This window comes from Trachypithecus francoisi, unplaced genomic scaffold (assembly GCF_009764315.1).
Source record: "Trachypithecus francoisi isolate TF-2019V2 unplaced genomic scaffold, Tfra_2.0 Lachesis_group8, whole genome shotgun sequence".
NCBI classification, from domain to species: domain Eukaryota; kingdom Metazoa; phylum Chordata; class Mammalia; order Primates; family Cercopithecidae; genus Trachypithecus; species Trachypithecus francoisi.
The window spans coordinates 50,796,640-50,814,003 of record NW_022681473.1 but is presented as its reverse complement, the minus strand read 5'-3'; the positions used below and the strand labels follow the sequence as shown (position 1 = coordinate 50,814,003).

Genomic DNA, 17,364 nt, shown 5'->3' with positions numbered 1-17,364 from the left:
TTCACTGAAACCTCACAGTCCATGAAGTAGGTGGTCTTATTATTGTCTCCATCATACAGATGAGGAAAGACTTGCCCAAAGTAACTTGCCTAAAGTCACAAGACTAGTAAGCATGGAGCAGAAATTGATGCCCGGCAGTCTGGCTCAACTCTGTGCCCCAAGCTAAATCATTATAATGAGAGCTACCTTCAGAAAACAAAAATAAATGTATTGCCCCTGCTTTCTCTAGATTCATGGAGTAAAATGCCCGGATTTTCTCAAATCCATCTCCCCATACACCTCCGTCAATCCTGACATTTGGCAATAATGCCAAGCAGGAAAAGAATCTTTTTCCATGGTATGTAAGACCTGTACTGCAATAAAAAATTATATTAACTATTCAGGTTCCCTCTGTCTTCTAAGAGTACAGATAACTCCAAGTTTACCATACATGATGGAGAATTTCTCCTACTTCCCCTGTAAAATATTTTCAAAATATCTTACTCACTCAACTGATAAAAGGTGATAAACCTACCTAAAAGACTTTTGGTGAAGAGAGAAGCAAGAAACAGTTTTATTTTTGAGAGAGCAGAAAAGTTGTGTGATCAAAACAACAAAAGCAAGATTATAATTCCAGTTTACTGATGGACTTGAAAAACATATGATTATAAAACAACTAAACAACTCAACTGCAGCTATGTGACATGTTTACAATGAACTAATCATTGTAAAAATGTTTAAAGAACGGGAATGACAGCAGAAGAAAAATGTCACCATGAGAGAGTATAAAGATGAGTTAAAGGTTTTCTTCCTGCAAAACTCAATTTGTTTATTTAGTTGTAGCACTGCCCACCCATTGCACCCCACAAAAAAAGCCACATTCATTTGAGGTCACTTTACCTCCTGCTATTTCCTTTGCAGTGAGTCTGCAAAGTTCTAATGCATGGTGCTGATTTTATTCATTGAACAGAAAGCAACTGAGTGAAACATACAAGCAGCTAAACCTTTGGCACCCTGTGAAACCACAAGAGAACAAGATCTTTTTTCCCAGGTTCTAACATCTTTTTAAAGCTGTTTTTTCAAACAGCAGTATACCTAGAATGACTGCATGCTTGTCTAGAGTCACGTGCTCAGTACCAAAAGCCAGATCAATTTACTCTGAGACGGGAAATTAATCAAGACAAAAAATTTTAATGGATGTCTTAACTTAAGCAGCTCTCATTTACTTATTCTTTCATTTAGCTAATTTCAATCTATAAACAAAATAAAAGCAGTAGACAGTTTTTCCTATAGAAACTCATTCACACAGCCTTCAGAGTTAAACTTCAGATTAGCCCAGAGATTCTTCTTAATCAATTCTTTGTTGCTTTTAGAAAAGGTTATGCAAAAACATTAGCTAAAACTGGTTAAAATAAAAGCACAGGGAAGGAACTTTTCTGAAAAATATTAAATATACTGTCAATTTATTTTAAATAGGATGGACTGGTAAAAATAAAAATATAAAATAATTTAAGTCAAAATTCATTTTTTAATAACCTAACAATCATAAAGTCACATAAAGTAGTATGCAGTTAAATGTGGGAAAACTATAAAAATGTTAATTTTTATAGTAACAACAATTTAAAAAATGATTGAAAATGGCTGGGCACAGTGGCTCACACCTATTTTGGGAGGCCGAGGTGGGCAGATCTCTGAGGTCAGGAGTTAGAGACCAGCCTGACGAACATGGTGAAACCCGGTCTCCACTAAAAATACAACAATTAGCTGGGTGTGGTGGTATGCACCTGTAATCCCAGCTACTTGGGAGGCTGAGGCAGGAGAATCACTTGAACTTGGGAGGCAGAGGTTGTGGAGGCAGAGGTGGCAGTGAGCCAAGATCAGCCACTGCACCCCAGCCTAGGCGACAGACTGAGACTCCAATTAAAAAAAAAAAGGATTGCAAACAAGTAAACACACATCAATATTTTAAAATCTTATGTCTATACCATTCCTCCTTCCCCTAACATGACTAGTCAACAGCATAGGTGTTCTCAATAAATTTCCCTTGGTGAAATGGTGGTGGGACAGGGAAGGGAACTCTACAAGGATGGCACTAAAGTCCTTCATTCTTTATACTCACTTAAAAGAATGATCAAAAATTGTCAAAATTTCTGAAGTTTTTGCATAGGGGTTGCAGGGGGCACTACATTTGTTATTATTTTTGCCATGTCTTTTTTTTGTGTGTTTGATCATCCAGGAGCAAGTGGGAGTGGGGAGAGTAGGGGAGCTATCTACCTATTAAGATCACTTTAGCCTACCTCTGACCACTTTTAGCCAGGTTGGATGGAGTCTTCTTAATAAAGGAAATATATCAGATTTAGCTCCCTTTCCACCATTCCTGGCTTGTTGCTGGCTGAAAATTCAGTCTCTAATTGAAAGTCTTACCCATTTCTGAAATTTTGCCTGTCCTGTGTTTTTATCACTAAATGCTCCCCCGCTTCCATTTAAGCTCACCCTTGTTTGAGTAGAGTGAGGTGAAGACAACATTTGAAAATGTGTTTGGTTCTTTTGAATCCAACAATGCATTTAAAAGATGTATTTAATCCAGATCTAGTTATTAGTGGCTTCTGGTATAATTCCGAGTACTGTAATGATACGACAGTGATTAGTTCATTATAATTAACTACAATTGAACTTTGTTTAGTACTTTTATAACCCTATCTACCTAGCTATAATAAATCTATTGACTATATACTATTTAACAGTTACTATGCTAGACACTGTATAAAAAACAAAGCAACACCAATGAAAGTGTTTGCCCCAAAAGAGATCGCAGTCTAACTGTCAAGACAAATATACCCAACCAAATAGGTGATAACTGCTATCAGGAAATATCAAATGTGCTGGGCACGGTGGCTCACACCTGTAATCCTAGCACTTTGGGAGGCAGAGGCAGGTGGGTCGCTTGCACTCAGGAATTTGAGACCAGCCTGAGCAACATGGTGAAACCCCATCTCTACCAAAAATACAAAAACAACGAGCCCAGCATAGTGGTGCACACCTGTAGTCCCATCTACTTCGAAGGCTAAAGTAGTAGGATCACTTGAGTGCAGGAGGTTGAGACTGCAGCGAGCCAAGACCGTGCCACTGCACTCCAGGCCTGGGTGACAAAGTGAGGAGACTCTGTCTCAAAAAAAAAAAATACAAAGAAACATCAAATGCTATCCAAACACATTCCATCTAGGAAGACATAGCTAGCAATGATTTTCTGCTTCTCTTCCTTGATGCTTTTTTCTTCCCATATGTCCCACAAATAACATTTTTTCCAAATTCTTTACCTAAGAAAATCTTAATCATCCATCAAGTAATTCCTTTGTAATACGATGTTATTGGCTGAAAACAGCAATCCAGATCTGTATCTATGTGTTAAAGTAGTCGCAATCTAATTTATCTTGAACTTCTTATTACGGAAGTACATAATATCCATTGTTAAAATTTTATCAGCCATACCCATCAAGATTCCAGATTAAATGTTAAAAATAAATGAAATCACAAACAAGTGAGCAAGAGGCTATAAAAAATGACCATCAATCCAATCAAGACAAATGTGAATTTAAAAAATAAAAAGTTAAAGAATGACCACTAAGATCTTAAAACACACAGAACTTATGGAAATAAAAAATATAATCTAATGGTAAAAATTCAATAGATGGACTAAAAAGCATATCTCTTCAAACACTGCTAAGGAGAACTAAAGGACAGACTATAGTGAACATAACTACAGCTAGAGACGTTTAAAAGAGAATTCTACGAACAACTTTACGCAATAAATATGAAGCACAGACAAAATGGACATACGCCTAGAAAAATACAAACTCAAAATTGATTCAAGAATAATTAGAAGGCTGGGTGTGGTGGCTCACACCTGTAATGCCAGCACTTTGGGAAGCTGAGATGAGAGGATCACTTAAGCCCAGGAGTTTGAGATCAACCTGGGCAACATAGTGAGACCTCATCTCTACAAAAACAAAACAAAACAACAAAAAAAACTAGGAAGCATAGTGGCATGAGCCTGTAGTCCCAACTACTTGGAAGGCTAAGGTAGGAGGATTGCTTGAGCCTGGGAGGTGGATGTTGCAGTGAAGTGAGATCACACCATTGCACTCCAGCCTGGGTGACAGAGCAAGACCCTGTCTCAAAAAAAGAAAAAGATAATTAGAAAGCCTGAACAGCCCTATGACTAATAAAGGAAGAAAAAAATAAACTTCCCCCTCTTCCCCTCACCAGCACACACACAAACTAGGTTTAAAAGTTGTAAAAGCAAGGTCTACCAAACTTTCAGGAAACAAGTAAATCCAGTATCACACAAATTCTTCCAGAGAATAGAAAAGGAGGAAATACTCCCCCAACTCATTTTATGAGGCCAATATAATCTGGATACCAAAACCAGAAAAGAACATTCTTAAAAAATGAAAAGTACAGGCCAATTTCACTAATAAACATACATGAAAAGAGTCCATATGCAAAATATTAACAGAATCCAGAATCCAACAGTATATAAACAAAAATATACATTATGACCAATATATCCCAGAAATCCAGGAACAGAATATACAGACTTTTTTTAAATTACAAATATAATTCACCATATGAACAGACTAAAGAAAAACACTATGAGATATGGAAAAAGGATAAGAAAATGTCACATTTGTCTTAAAAAAAAAAAAAAACCTATAGCAAACAACACTTTTTACAGTGAAACTCATTAAAATCAAGAACAAGTATGTATGTCTACTATTACCATATTTATTCAACATTACATTGGAGGTCCTAGTTAATAAGAAAAGAAAGTGGTATACAAATTTTTAAAGAATATATTTTACGGCCGGGCGCGGTGGCTCAAGCCTGTAATCCCAGCACTTTGGGAGGCCGAGACGGGCGGATCACGAGGTCAGGAGATCGAGACCATCCTGGCTAACACGGTGAAACCCCGTCTCTACTAAAAATACAAAATCTAGCCGGGCGAGGTGGCAGGCGCCTGTAGTCCCAGCTACTCGGGAGGCTGAGGCAGGAGAATGGTGTGAACCCGGCAGGCGGAGCTTGCAGTGAGCTGAGATCCGGCCACTGCACTCCAGTCCCGGCGACAGAGCGAGACTCCGCCTCAAAAAAAAAAAAAAAAAAAAAAAAAAGAATATATTTTACATGATTATCTGCACAGGAAATGATATACATAATAATGATTGGAATTAAAATTCAGCAAGGTATTTGGATAAAAGTCTACACAGTCCCCTCAACCTGTCCAAAAAATAAACAACAACAACAAAAAATACCACTTCCATATAAAGCTATTAGAAAGTTTAAGTCTAATAAAAGACACCATTTACAACAGCAACAGCAACTATATGATATACAGGACTAACTCTAGTAAAAATATATTCTAGACCTTTAGGGAAAGAAGTAATTAAGCTTTAAACAAAGGCCAAAAAAAAAAGGAAAATGTATATGAGTATAAAAGCATTTTCTTCATGGATAGAATTGTGAAGATATCAGTACTCCTTTAACTGACCCAATTTAAATTTGTTTTAATGTTACTGGGTTTTTCATAGAATTTGACAAGCTGATCCTAAAATTTATGAGCAAGAAAATAGCCAAGAAATTGTTTATAAGTGTAACATTCAAGAGAATTTTTTTTGTTTTGCTCAATGCCATTTTCCCAGCACCTAAAAAGTTCCTGGCACATAGCAGTTGTCTCCAACATATGTGCTGAATGAATTTTTGAATGAACACAGCAGGGAAACTTATCTTACCCTCTACGAAATTTAGAATGGAAATGACACAAGAATAGGCAAAAAAGACTAATGGAACAAAACAGAAGGCCTAAAAACAAATCCACATGAATGAAATTTGATATATAAATAGAAGAGTAGATCATAGGGGAAAGAGAACACTACTCAATAAATGATGCTGGGACAACTGTTTAGGCATGTGGAAAAAAGCGAGATTGAGGGGAGGGATTATCAAGGGTTCATAAATCTCTAAGCACAGTCTGTATTATCTCTAGATTCTTCCTAGCGAAGCCTCACAAGTTTTACATTAAGATGTATTCTAATTGAGAAGATATATAGTACCTCACCTGGAATGGAAATGCACAATAATATAAATGCTTACTACATGTTAGCTATCATCATATCTGAGCCCTCAGCTTTGTAACATTGGAGAAGTTACTTGAATTCACTTTGTCTTACTACAAAATGAGCCTGCATTACCACTTACCTCAGCAAGAGTAACTTACTGGTGGGGGTTTCTTTTAACCCTTTTAGTATTTTTATTCTAGAATGGCATTCAGTTTGTAGATTAACTATTAGAATTGACACTGTTAAGAATCTGAATCTTCAGATCTAAAAATATAGTATGCTTTTCCATTTATTTATTTAAGTCTTTGTCTTAAAAAAAATTTAATGTTTGCTTTAAAATTTTGTATGGAAGACTGTAAAAACATTTAAAACACATTTTTTAAGTGTGTAGAAGTACAGTCTTTTTGTTTGCTATTCTAAAAGGGGTGTCTTCTTCCATTGATTTGTAAAAATTCTAAGTATTACATAAAATACTGTCCAATTCTGGAACAGAGTGGAGGCTGGGGAATGAGCAGCAACTGATAGCATTTTGAAGGAGAATGAAGTCTGGAATCTCACTATGCTTCTCTCATCTCCTTCCTTGAATTTGAGATGTTCTCTAAGAATATTACAGAAACGCATTCAGCAAAACATGGACATGTACTAGAATCCCTTTGAGAGAACTTGGTTTTCTTTTCTTGAATAGTGCTGAAAAGTGACCTCATTATCCCATAGCATGGAATCCAAAAATAGTAAAGAAGGCTTCCATAGAATATGTGCAAATCTGAAAATCTCAGGGCATGTACCTAATGCTATATTTATTTTTCACAAAACCGGAAATAGTGACAGCTTAAAACAAGTAACTAGACTGTTACATAGCTTTTAAAATGCTGCTGCTATTGTGTAATTTTTAGCATTTTGTATATTGAATTTCTATGCCAGGAAGTATGCCACTGTTAACTATTTTACATGGTGCCTAAATTTTATTTTAAATAAAAAGGTATCACACATATCAGATTAAATTCAACTACATAAATTGTTATACTAAAACATTTCAGGGAATATGTACTTTCTAATGCTAATGAAGTTTTAGAAAAGACTGTAAATATACAAACATAAAATTATCATCAAGTTTCACCAATTCTGAAATTTGTTTAATAAGTAAAATAATTTTAAGGAGTAAGAGTTCTATATCTTTATTCCAGCTGACGTGATAAAATTAAGAGTTCCAGGAAGAGCAAAATGTTGTCCTCTATTTGGGAGGGGGAGGGGACGGGGCACTGAGCAATCAAGCAGTTAAAACTCCTATGTCGTATCTTAAATCATTTATAACATCAAAAAGAAAGTAAACATTTCAATCCTATTAAGAATATGATTTTGCTATTCTGTTCTGCTGGGGAAAACTAAGTAGTCACTTGTTTAAAAACGAAGATGAAGCAGACATAGCATAAACCAATTAAACAAAATTAAATCAAAACAACAGAGTTTTAAGACATAATATGCATGCATGAATTTCATTTCATTACAGATTATTACAGTTAAAATACCACTGAGTGTACTCACTTCAAGTGGTGTGTAAAAATAAAAATAGCTGAAGAGAGGATGGTCAAACCTCAAAACAAGTACTATAACCACCACCCAAAAATGCAAAATAAAGGAAGTTGCCTTCTTCAGAGTTAAGAGGAGGGGAAAAATCTTACTACTTAAACACCGGGAGGAAGTGAGGATGGAGAGAAAGAAAAACAATTCCATGACCTTCCTAAATGTTTAAGAACAAATGCAATTTGCCATTACTAACACTAAAACAGTAAAGTATGATGTTACTTTTCAGAAGCATTTTATCAGTACCCACAAAATTGCCTTTTAATCTGTCCCAGTAAATTAAACTTACACTGCCTAAGCGTCTTTCTCTACCCTCCTTTCTCTTCACTTGATTTCATGCGGAAGTCAAATTATTTGTATGACTGCTACCAGGATTTTAATAAAAATGGACACAACCCAAACAATACAAATTTTCCCCTATTTAGCCAGCCTCTAAATGTTTTAGGGAAAAAGAAAAACGTGCGGTACATTATTTAATTAGGTTCCAACGCTTTTCACAGATGCATATATACTTCTCATCTGTAACAACTCAACAGAAAAACAAAATTCAAGGATGAAAAGGGTTTATTTACTTCTTTCCATATTGCAGGTAATGCAAATGGATGTTGTCTCTTACAAGTTACAGGTCATACATAGTATGGAGGAAAAAACACAAAGAAGCCAAACTTAGACCAAATGTAGCTGTAACAAAGTTAAATGGCTTTATTAGAGAAAAAAAAGTCTTAACAGGATTTTTAAAAAATAAAATCTACCACTGTAGTGCTTACAAAGTACATAAGGCTAACAGTAAAGAGTGAGAAAAATGGCCAGGCAGGGTGGCTCATGCCTGTAATCCTTGCACTTTGGCAGACCGAGGCAGGCTGATCACCTGAGGTCGGGAGTTCAAGACCAGCCTGACCAACATGGGGAAACCCGTCTCTACTAAAAATACAAAATTAGCCAGGCGTGCGCCAGCACGCCTGTAATCCCAGCTACTCAGGAGGCTGAGGCAGGAGAATCACTTGAATCCAGGAGGCGAAGGTTGCAGTGAGTCAAGATTGTGCCATTGCACTCCAGCCTGGGCAAGAAGAACAAAACTCCATCTCAAAAAAAAAAAAAAAAAAAAAGAGAAAAAACATTGTAGCAAATTTAGTCAAGCCAGGAAGACAAGTGTAAAAACAATATCAAACGGTAAAATGTATTTGGCAAGAGCTATAGTAAAATTTTAAGGTGCCATTAGGCAATAGTAAAAATAATATTTAGGCAACAAAAAAGTATAAATCAATGTAAAAGCTCAGAAACACTAGAAAACATTTATAGTATGTAAAGTAGTAAAATATATATATATGACACAAAGTAATGACTAAAATTAATACAGATGCAATACACATACAGCAAATTTTGTCTTTTTTGAGACGGAATTTCACTCTTGTTGCCCAGGCTGGAGTGCAATGGCACAACCTCTGCTCACCACAACCTCTGCCTCCTGGGTTCAAGCAATTCTCCTGTCTCAGCCTCCCGAGTAGCTGGGATTAGAGGCATGCGACACTATCCCCGGCTAATTTTGTATTTTTAGTAGACAGGGTTTCTCCATGTTGGTCAGGCTGGTCTCGAACTCCCAACCTCAGGTGATCTGCCCGCCTCGGCCTCCCAAAGTGCTAGGATTACAGGCGTGAGCAACTGCGCCCAGCACATACACCAAATTTCATATATATGTGTATATACACACACACATATATATGTATACACATGTATACACATATATACACACATACATACATATACATATATCTACACATACATACACACATATACACACATACACACAATATACATACACGCATACATGTATACACACATATACACATACATGTATACACATATCTACACATACATACACATATACATACACACATACATATACATACACATATACACACATACATATACATACATACACATATATACACACATACATATACACATATACATATATATGCGCACACACACATATATACACACCCATACATACATACACACACATATACATATATACACACACACACATATACATATATACACACACATACATATATACACACACACATATATACATACACACACACATACATATATATATATTTTTTGAGACGGAGTTTCACTCTTGTTGTCCAGGCTGGAGTCCAACGGCGCGATCTCAGCTCACTGCAACCTCCCTTCGCCTCCCAGGTTCAAGCGATTCTCTTGCCTCAGCCTCCCAAGTAGCTGGGATTATAGGCATGCGCCACCATGCCCAGCTAATGTTGTATTTTTAGTAAAGACGGGTTTTCACCATGTCGGTCAGGCTGGTCTCAAACTCCTGACCTCAAGTGATCCACCCGCCTCGGCCTCCCAAAGTGCTAAGACTACAGGCATGAGCCACTGCGTCCGGCCAAAATTATATATTTTAAAGCAGAGATAGATCGAACACAGAATGCATCAAGTTAGGCTTTTAGACCCCTCACATACACAGATACCTTTTCTTATTCTAAACAAATATTCACGTGTGCATAATCTTGTATTTTCTTTCCTAAAGAGGGTCCTCAAAATGATATAAGCTTTAGGCCCCCTCAACACCTGGATCTGATTCCTGTAGTAAATAGCAAAAACATACCTTTTCTAATGTCTAAAACTTGCAAATTTCTGGTCATGATACCAAAAGCAAAATAGAACAAAAAAGCAGAAATCAACAAAGACTTAAATTTTAAATATATACTAAAAATTCACATGATGAAAGGACACATTTTAAATTAGGAAATTAAAAACAGGGCCAGGCACGGTGGCTCATGCCTGTAATCCCCGCACTTCAGGAGGCCAAGGTGAGACAGTCACCTGAGCCCAGGAGTTTGAGGTCAGCCTGAGCAACATAGTGAGACTTCATCTCTATAAATAAAAATAAAAATAAATTAGCCAGGTATGGTGACACATGCTTGTAGTCCTAGCTGTTCAAGGGGCTGAAGCAGATGGATTGCTTCAGCTCAAGAGTTCGAGCCTATAGTAAGCTATGATTGTGCCACTGCACCTCAGCCTGGGTCACAGAGTAAGACACTATCTCTTAAGAGAGAAACAAACAAAAAGATAATTAACAAATATCCAAATGACTAATGTAGTATTCATGGTGAAATGTGAATGTGTTCATTAAAAGATGGAAAAACACAGCAATGAATTATAAGATTTTAGAAAACAAACCCAAAGGAAAACAGAACAAAATAATTTAAGGAAAAATACAAGGATCTATTCATTGGTAGTCCTGAAAATTTAAGAACTGCTTCCTGGCCAGGCTCAGCGGCTTACATCTTGTAATTCCAGCACTTTGGGAGGCCCAGTCTATACAAAAAATTTTAAAATCAGCCAGGCATGGTGGCACATACCTGTAGTCCCAGCTACTCAGGAGGCTGAGGTGGGAAGATCACTTCAGCCTAGGAGGTCAAGGCTGCAGTGAGTCATGATTGTGCTACTGTACTCCAGCCTGGAGGGCAGAGCGAGACCTTGTTTCAATTAAAAAACAACTGGTTCCTTGGGGTTGGGGGAACACCATTCTCAGAAACTTAAATGAGTACCACTGATGAGGGATGTCTTAATCATTTCAGATTCCCTGAAAAAGCAGAGGCATTATGATGACATGTAGTTAACACTAAAAAAAAAATATTTTCAGATGATATAAATATTCAAGGGAAAAAGGCTGTAACAAAAATAAGGTACTTTTAACCACAGCTATACATTGAGAAACTTAATTAGGGCAATGTTTTCACACCCTCAAATTTTTAAGAAGAAAAACATATTTACACATAAAGCTTACATTTCAAGAGACAGAAAACTGAATCAACAGGATGAAATAGACAAAATTGTTTATCGACAATAGGAGTAACTGTAGTTAATAACAGTAGTAAATTTCATTTGTTTTTTGTTTGTTTGTTTTAGAGACAGTTCACTCTGTTGCTCAGGGTGGTGTGCATTGGCGTGATCTTAGTTCACTGCAGCCTCAAACTGCTGGGCTCAAGCAATCCTGCTGCCTCAGCCTTCTAAAGTGCTGAGACTACAGGCATGAGCCACTGCGCTTGACCCTAAATCCAGTTTTTTAAAGAACATAAAAGTTAAAGCCCTGGGAGAATATGAAGATGAACATACTACTCAATTCATCCTTCAAGTCAAATATATTCTTGGTCACAAGTTTCTGTGAACCCAGAAACTGGAAACAAGAAACACAGCACCCATACAACTTAATAAAATAAACAAGAAACTGGGGTAAAATGATGGTGTATAAAATCCCTCAATGTACTAAGCAAATATATTCTAATGATTCAACATACCACAGTAATGGCTTAATAAAAACAAACAGGGATCCATTTCTACAGATGTCAAAACAGCATCTGGTAAAATTACATTGCTAATAACATCAAAGGAAAAGAAAACACTAATAGGATACTTATATAACTTATCCAAAAAATTTTAAAACCATTGTACACGATGTAGAAAAAAAAATTAACAAAACAGGGTTATCTACTGTGTTCATTTTGTTTGAAGTATTTTGTTATAAGGTTCTGGCCTGGGCATGGTGATGCACACCTGTAGTCCCAGCTACTCAGGAGACTGGCAGGAGGATCACTTGAGCCCAGGAGTTCAAGTCCAGCCTAGGCAACATAGGGAGATCTTCAACTCTTTTAAAAAAAAAAAAAAGTTCTGGCAAGTAAACTACAGAAACAGGATGTAAGTATTAAAAGGGAAGGAACAAATGAAAAGGCAACCTACGGACTGGAAGAAACTATCTGCAATACACAGCTGACAAAGGATTTGTGTTCCAAATATATTAAGAAACTTTACAACTCAGTAACACAAAGCAATCTAATTTTTAAAAGAGACAAAAGACATACAGACACAAAAGCAGTTATACAAATGGCCAACAGGCACATAAAAAGATGCTGAATATCATTAGTCATCAAGGAAAAGCTATTTAAAACCACAGTGAGATAACCACAGTGCAGTCACTAGATTGGCTAAAATACCCAGTATTGGTAAGGACCCAGAGTAACTGGAATTTCCATACCCAGTTGCTGGGAATGTAAAATGGTACAACCATTTTATAAGAAACTACCTGTCTCCCAAAGTTACACTTATCATACGACTCAATAATCACAATTTGGTATTTATCCAAGAGAAACGAAAATGTAAGTCCAAACAATGATTTGTACATCAACGTCTGGGGCAGCCTTATTTACAGTTCCTGAACACTGGAAACAATCCAAATGTTCTATCAATAAGCAGACAAATAAACTGTGGTATATCATACAATGAAATACTACCAAACAATAAAAAAGAACAAACTACTAGCCAGGCATGGTGGTGTGTGCCTGTAGTCCCAGCTACTTGGGAGGCTGAGGCAGAAGGACCACTTGAGCCTGGGGAGGTTGAGACTATAGTGAGCCATGATGGCACACTGCACTCAAGCCTCAGCAACAGAGTGAGACTTTGTCTCAAAAATAGTAATAATAATAAAGAACTATAGAAACAAGCAATATCATAGGTGAATGTCAAAATCATGCCAAGCAAAAACATCCCAGACACAAAAGAGTACATACTGTATATTTCTATTATATAAAGTCTAGAAACAGGCAAAACTGAACAATGGGAATAAAAAGTCAGCAGGAAGGGAGACAAGGGACCTTCTTGGAGAGACAGAAATGTCCTATATGTGTTTGTAATGATGGTTACACAACTGTGTACATTTTTCAAAATTCACATGACAATATACTAAAAAGGGTACACTTTAACATATGTGGTTACTACTGATAAGAATGTAAATAAGAATGGGAAGTAAACAGGAAGCTTTTACTTTTTAATTGACAAGCCTTTGTATTGCTTGCATCTTTACATATCATAAGGTTAAAATGTTATACTTTTAGTGACTCACAAATATTTCACTCAGTTTTTCAACCAATTAAAAAAAATCACACACACATTATCATTGGACCAAAACAGAAAGCCATGAAAGAGACTCATTATAAAAGAAGATATAATGCATAAGAAAATCTGAAAATAGAAAAGAATTACAAATCAGATATCTTTAAAAATGATCTTTTTCTAAGCTTTGAGTGACAGAGAAAATCTTGATTTGTACTCTACTGTGTGTGTTTCACCACACAATAGAGAAACTAACTGAAGTACATATAAAACATCCAGAGGCTTTTCCAAGTAAGCTAACGGATAATGGCAAAGACATGAAAAAAATCATACAAGAAAAAAAATGCAACAGTAAAAATAAGAATCAGACTTCCCTGGAAACCATAACAATACAAACCAAAAAATGTTTAAATATAATTTTATATCAATTAGTAAATTAATTTACAACTTTTTTATTATAAAATAATTAGACCATTGTAAAAACTTTATGAAAGTATAAAGAAAAAGATAACATTTGGGTCAATTTCTATTTCTTCCCATTGTTTTATCTGTTAAAGATAAAAAAAAGCACAAGAAGTATTTTTTTCTTCAGGTAAATCATAGTATAAGCAACTTCTTACATCATAATATATATTTCTAAAATAATTTTATAAGCTACACTGATCTGCTTTAAGTCCACTAGAAAAAAGAGTTATATTTAACCATTAGTCTATGTAACACAATTCTAGTGTATCACTATTATAAGTCACGTCATGATAAATACCACTGTAGATAGATATTTATGGTTCTTATCCCTGGAGGTGTATTTATCAAGTCAAAGGAAAAGGCGAGGCTATTGATACATAACACTATACTCTAGAAAGCTACACCAATTATATTCCCTTAAGATTAAAAACTCAAGTTTTAAAAATTCTTTTTCCTTAAAAAACATATTGCATGTTCAATAAAGAAAATCCAGACACAGAAAAGAAAAAAACAAAACTAATTAAAATCATCCATAATTCCACCATCCAGGGATGCCCACTTTTAGTTTGTGTCCTATTTTCCTATGCATATATAATTAAATCTATGCTGTACTGTGAATTTCATTTTATAGTCTTTTCCCCACCCCCACCCTGCCCTCTTTTTTTTTTTTTTGGAGACAGGGTCTCACTCTGTCGCCCAGGCTGGAGTGCAGTGGCAGCGATCACAGCTCACTGTAACCTCGACTTCCCTGGGCCCTGGTGATCCTTTCACCTCTGTTTCCCAAGTAGCTGCAACCACAGGCACGTGCCAGCATGCCTCGCTAAATTTTTTAGAGACGGGTTTTCACCATGTTGTCCAGGCTGGTCTCAAATCCCGGACTCAAGAAATCCACCTGCCTCCACAAAGTGCTGGAATTACAGGCGTGAGCCACCTCACACAGCCCCGCCCTTACTTTTAATGAGCTTTTCCTGCTTACCAGTCTTTTAAAAGTAATTTTAATGACATGGACTATTATTTAATCCATCTTCATTATTGACCACATAGGCGATTTCTAATTTTTTTATATTAAGTAACAGTCAAAATCTTTGCACATATAGCAAATTACTACATCAGAAAAAGTTACCTGGAAAATAACTACTGAGTCAAAACTTATGAAATTTAAGATTTAATTCAGCTTGTCGATTTACAATCTCAACAGCAGCATGAGAGTGCCCATTTCCCATCACTTTACCTATACAGGTAGTCTTTTATTAATCTTTGTCAATTTGATAATTTAAAAATGGTTTATTGTTTTACTTTGTCCTGGTTTTTTTCCTACTCAGTGAGGGCTAACAATTTGAAGTGTTTATTCTTTTTTCAACTGCTCACCTCGCTGTCATTTTAAGATACAAAAATCATTTGTATCATCAGCAAATTTATTTTAAAAATGCAATTCTTGTTGTTGTTCACATCCATTAAGTTATATATACAATTCTGATATATCCATAATGTAACCTATTCAATTACTGATGGAGGGTAACACTTTTTTGAAAAGCCTCCATACATACACACATACACACACAATAGATTAGTCTGTCTCCTATATCAAAGAAAATTATCCAGCTGGGACTCCCATCAAGTTCTTCCTTGTTTCTAAAAACTCTCCTGCATCCATAAACATAGCCATATAAATATCCTTCCCACCCTTCTAGCAAGTGTAAAAAAAAAAAAAAAAAAAAGTATATTATTCTGCATCTTTTATCCTTCAGTTAGAAATCAAATCTCCTCCAACCTTCTCAAAGGTCCTTGCCATCCACAACTGTCCCTCCTCCAACATCTTCCCTATTGTACTAGCTTTTTCCTCAGCATATAAGCAAGACACCTTTTTCTTTTCTTTTTTTTTTTTTTTGAGACGGAGTCTCGCTCTGTAGCCCAGGCTGGAGTGCAGTGGCCGGATCTCAGCTCACTGCAAGCTCCGCCTCCCGGGTTTACGCCATTCTCCTGCCTCAGCCTCCCAAGTAGCTGGGACTACAGGCGCCCGCCAACTCGCCCGGCTAGTTTTTTGTATTTTTTAGTAGAGACGGGGTTTCGCCGTGTTAGCTAGGTTGGTCTCGATCTCCTGACCTCGCGATCCACCCGTCTCGGCCTCCCAAAGTGCTGGGATTACAGGCTTGAGCCACCGCGCCCGGCCACAAGACACCTTTTTCTAAAAACACTCACATGCACCACTGCACTACCACCACTCCAGCCCCAACCTCTGCTCTCACCTTCTTTCTCCTCCATCAACATTTTTCTTGACTGCCCATCCAGTGGTCTGGCTTCTAGTCCCATCGTTGCACTAACACTGCTCTCTGTGAACTGTTCATTGCTGAATCCAAACTTACAATTTTCTTTTCTTTTTTTTTTTTTTGAGACGGAGTCTCGCTCTGTCACCCAGGCTGGAGTGTAGTGGCGCGATCTCGGTTCACTGCAAGCTCCGCCTCCCGGGTTCAGGCCATTCTCCCGCCTCAGCCTCCCGAGTTGCTGGGACTACAGGCGCACGCCACAATGCCCGGCTAATTTTTTTTTCTATTTGTAGTAGAGACAGGGTTTCATCATGATAGTCAGGATGGTCTCGATCTCCTGACCTTGTGATCTGCCCATGTGGGCCTCCCAAAGTGCTGGGATTACAGGCGTGAGTCACCGCGCCCGGTCAAACTTAAAATTTTCACCGTCAGATTATTTACCATTCTAAGACATGTGACTCTGCTGAACACTCAAAGCCATTCCTGAATCTGTCTTCTCTTGGTTTCTGTAATACCTAACATGATTTGTGTCTCTAGTTCTCCAATGGGTTCTGTTCAGTCATCTTGTTCCTTTCCTTTTCTTCTTCCAGACTCCCTTTCAATGGCAGTCATTCAGAGTTCCACCTTGAGCTGGCAGACCTCCTTAACATGGGTGATCCTCAGCTACACCAACTAGCTTCAAAAATCCTACTTTACATTCCCAAATCTACCTCTGCACCTAGATCTCTTACCTACACTTCTCTTCTGATTATAAAAAGGGATATATACCTTCATATGGCAGCCCCTGAAGCATCTCAAACTCAAGAGGTTCAGAACTGAACTCATCATAAATTAAGCTGAATGACAAAATAACTTGCAATCTGAATGAGGCATAAAAATATCCATTTTTTTGCTAGCAGAGAAATAATAGCAACAAAATCAAAACTTTAGAAGAAAACATCAATTACAACATTACTTAATAAACCAAAATGCCCTTAAAATAAATTCTTCTTATGAAAAGATAGAGTAGACATACTTTTCCCTATTTCTCCTGCTAAAAACTAAAA

At 36.8% G+C, this 17,364-nt stretch overlaps 1 protein-coding gene across 3 annotated transcripts in view; it reads right to left on the bottom strand.

The window, feature by feature from the left end:
• RRAS2 (RAS related 2) overlaps positions 1 to 17,364 on the bottom strand; it is a 147,200-nt gene that overhangs the window by 41,491 nt on the left and 88,345 nt on the right. Inside the window, exon 1 of one of the 3 annotated variants that reach the window (XM_033207685.1) lies at positions 16,301 to 16,406. The exons of the other annotated variants lie outside the window; for them this stretch is intronic. The gene's annotated coding sequence lies outside the window, so the exon portion shown is untranslated. Of the gene's footprint in view, positions 1 to 16,300; positions 16,407 to 17,364 lie in introns of those variants that run through there. 3 annotated transcript variants of the gene reach the window in all.